We start from the raw sequence: 4025 nt of genomic DNA, 5'->3' as shown, positions 1-4025 counted from the left end.
AAACCCGGTTCTCCAGATTAGAGTCCACCGCTCCTAACCACCACACCATGCTGACTCTCTCCTAGAATATACCCCAGAATCATCTGCAACATTGCAGAAAAAGGTGCCCTGCGGGTAGGAAGTCTGAACACTAGTTAGAAATTCCTCTGTTCCCTCTGAAGGTGAAGCCCACCTTAAACTCCATACCACAAAGGAGGAATTTAGCATTGAATATGAGCTTCGTTTGGGTTCTACCAGACTCCTTGATGGATGGCGTTTTCAAACTGTTTCCATCATTGTGCCCAAGACGGCCTCCTCCGCAGCCATCCATGCCTGAATAGTTTTGGAGGCATCGTGGTTGTGTACCTGGCAATCAAACCGACATTGGGAAGCTGTTTAATGAAGCAGCAATTCCCAGCAAATGCGAAAAAGCCCTTTCTGGGTTTTATTTATTTATTTATTTATTTATTTTTCTAGGCGGCGATTGTTTGAGATCAGCCATCGAAACCGTTGAACTCTCCGTAGCACCAGGGTGGGCGGCTGTAATAAAATGGTCAAGAACACGGTGACTATTTCTGATCCAATTTTTGTTTGAATTGCAAAGTGACACTTCAGCAGTATAACTGCAGTCCGAGCTGTCCTTTTCGTTTTCAAGGACTTGTTAATCTTTTTAATGGCTTTTTAGGCTTTCCACCACATCCTCAGCTCCTCTGCTGCCTTTGTTTGATTTCATGCCATTTCAACAAGTTCAGCGTGGTTAAAAGTACCACAAACTCTTCCTTGACCATGTATCTCTGACCAACGGTTGAAATTAAATCAAAAGAGTTTCCGTCTAGGCATTAGGAAGAATTTTCTAACAGAGCAGTTCCTCAGTGGAACAGGCTTCCTCGGGAGGTGGTAAGCTCTCCTTCCCTGGAGGTTTTTAAGAAGAGGTTAGGTGACCATCTGTAAGCAATGACCTTAAGTAGATGATGAGAGGGAGGGCATCTAGGCCATCTTCTGGGCGTGGAGTAGGGGTCCCTGGGTGTATGTGTGGGGGGGAGGTAGTTGTGAATTTCCTGCATTGTGCAGGGGGTTGGACTAGATGACCCTGGTGGTCCCTTCCAACTCTTACATTTTTCTTACAAGCAAAACAAAGAAATGATACATCCATTTCCCAGTTCGGCTATGGTGGCACACAGGCAGAAGTACCTCCTGTGTGAATTTTCTTAGCTGTACAGTGGAACCATATAAAGTTGACACAGGCCAAATTAGATTATCAGAGAGAACACCAATCGGTTGTTGCTTGTCAGTGAGAACTCATTTGTCATTTGTTGGAGGGAAACGGGAAGCCAAGGAATTCAGTCCTCTGGAACTCACTTCCTCTTTGGCACTTCTGGACTGATTATTAGCTCTATCACTGCTAATGGGTCCTGGATGGGGTACTTTTGCCTGGGTAAATGCACATACCACAGGCCATTGCTACACACAGGCCATTTACGCAGGGTCAATTTTGATGCTCGCTCAAAGCTCTTTTTAAAAATGCGACCTTTAAAATGCCTGTTCATGGTCCTGACGCAAAAGGAGAAATTGCACACACACCCCACTCGCCTGCTCCTGTGTTCATTCCATTAGCAACCACTGTTTGCATAGCTAACGCGCGGCTGTGATTTTGCATGCTTCCTTGAGAGGATTCTTTGAGGCGGGGGCGGAGCAAACACAAAAGGTCACATTAAAGGGGCTCTTAAGAAATGCGAAGCAGGTATGCGCCGGCTTCTCAGTCACTTCCTGAATGACAGTTCAGCATGAAAATCTCAAAAAAATATGCGGGGCACTTCAGCCTGGAACACGCTGCTAATTACCAAGCATAAATGGCCACAGATATAGCTGTGTGAGGGCCAAAATCCAAGAGGCCGGTTAGTATGAGGGGATGTACAAATGAAACCAATCCACTAGATATTTTCAGGATCTGAATACAGGCTATGAGTGACCCCCTCTACAGAAGCAATGCCATTCTATCCAGTGTTCAGTATTTCTCATTTTTATGCCCTTCAGTGTTTTAAATAGGCAGTTGTTGCAAGTGTGGTATAGTGGTTACAGTGCCAGGCTAGGGTCTGGGTGACCCAGGTGCGAATCCCCACTCCGCCATGAAAGCTGGCTGGGTGACCTTGGGCCAGTCACACAATCACTCCGCCTAACCTACCTCACAAGGCTGTTGTGAGGATTAAATGGAGGAGAGGAGAACGACGTAAGCAACTTTGGCTTCCCCCTTGGATAGAAAGGCAGGGTCTACATTATAGATGGACAGACAGACAGATAGCTGCAGTTCTTGCCATTATTTGTCACCAGGAAACTATCCATGGTCCCTAATTTGTGGGACCTTGTTTTTAGTTTGTGTCTTATGTTCCCTGTACAAAGTGCAAAGCTTAGCATAATCTTTCAAGTGCCAAGCTCAGCACATTCATGTATCTGAGACAATCCGTAAGTTAGGAAGTGCTCAGTTATCAGGGGAAACTCCCCTGGACCAAAAAATGGTACCTTCCTGGTTCCCCCCCACACACACACACACACACACAAATTGCAGCCTCCCAAGCCATGTGATTTTTTGGTTTGTTTGTTTTGGTCCATTTAGGTCCTGCATAGGGTTTCCAACCTCCTGCTATTACAACTGGTGATAGAGATCAATTCCCCTGAAAAATGGCTGCTTTGGCCATTGGACTAGGGTTGCCAGGCCCCTCTTTGCAACTGGCGGGAGGTTTTTAGGGAGGAGCCTGAAGAGGGTGGGGTTTGGGTTGGGGAGGGACTTCAATGCCATAGAACCCAATTGCCAAAGCGGCCATTTTCTCCAGGTGAACTGATCTCTATTGGCTGGAGATCAGTTGTAATAGCAGGAGATCTCCAGCTAGTACCTGGAGGTTGGCAACCCTACATTGGACCCAACGGCGTTAATGTCCCTCCCCTCTCCAATCCCTGCCCTCCTCAGGTTCCACCCCCAAAATCTCCAGATAATTCCCAACCTGGAGCTGGGCAAACCCTAGTCCTGCAACCTTCACCATCAACTTTTGGAGATCGCCAGCGGTTGCTGGGGAAAGGAGAAAACTGACCAGGACTACTTTTTTCAGTTCCTGGAGGTGGCACACGTATGCACACAGCAGAGCTGCCAATCAAAATTAAATAAAGCAAAACCCTCCTTTGTAAAGAGCACGGTGTGCGTGTCATGAAAATCATACACAATAGGCAGTTGCTTGAACATCTCTTTCAACCATCCACTTCTGTAAGCAACAGACCAGGAAGTGGTGACCGAGCAAGGCAGCAGCGCGTGAAGGGAGGGGCAGGAGAAGTGACACCTTTACTCCATAGCCCTGGAATGAGCCTCAGTTTATACATGCAAGGGAGATGCAAGGGATTGAACCTGGGACCTTCTGCGTGCCATGCAGATGCTCTACCACTGAGCCACAGCCCCTCCCCTTTAAGCCTACAGCACCGGGTATTCCCAGGCGGTCTCCCATCCAAGTACTAACCCGGCCCGACCCTGCTTAGCTTCTGAGGTCAGACGAGACTGGGCGTGTTCAAGGTGGTATGGCCACAGGCCAAGTGACATTGATGTCATATCCGGCCCTTGTAAAAACTGAGTTCGACACCCCTGGCTTAGAGCATCGCAGCCGTGGTGTGTTGTGCTTCCTCATCAGGAGGAGCCCGGCCGGTCCTCAGCAGCGAGTGCTGAGCGCTTGGTGCTTTGCTGTTCCATCTGGCAGACGGCTGCAATCTCCAGGAGGTCGCCAGCACAGCCAGGCGGGACCATGGGTGCCGCCAAAGGTTTCCCCCTCTCAGCAGCCGGCCAATGAGTCGGAACAATACGTTGCCTTAATCGCAGCCCGATGATGAGGGATGACAGGTTGCCGGGGACGAGGCAAAGGTTATTGATGAGACGATCCGTCCGGATAATCGCTATAATTATATCCCGGGGATTCTGCGCCTATCAGATGCATTTGCGCCGTAGTTCTGAGGATAAATATAGGCCTGGCGGTGGACTTCCATACTTGGCCTTTGCAAACACCGTGCTCTCC

At 48.5% G+C, this 4025-nt stretch overlaps 1 pseudogene; it reads right to left on the bottom strand.

Moving 5' to 3' along the window:
- Window positions 1-3430: 3430 nt before the first annotated feature.
- LOC130474024 (5S ribosomal RNA) lies at window positions 3431-3549 on the bottom strand (annotated as a pseudogene).
- Window positions 3550-4025: the final 476 nt, after the last annotated feature.

Source organism: Euleptes europaea, chromosome 2 (assembly GCF_029931775.1).
Source record: "Euleptes europaea isolate rEulEur1 chromosome 2, rEulEur1.hap1, whole genome shotgun sequence".
In the NCBI taxonomy this organism is placed as follows: Eukaryota; Metazoa; Chordata; class Lepidosauria; order Squamata; family Sphaerodactylidae; genus Euleptes; species Euleptes europaea.
Note: the sequence above shows the minus strand (reverse complement) of the source record. Positions and strands in the feature narration are given on the sequence as shown.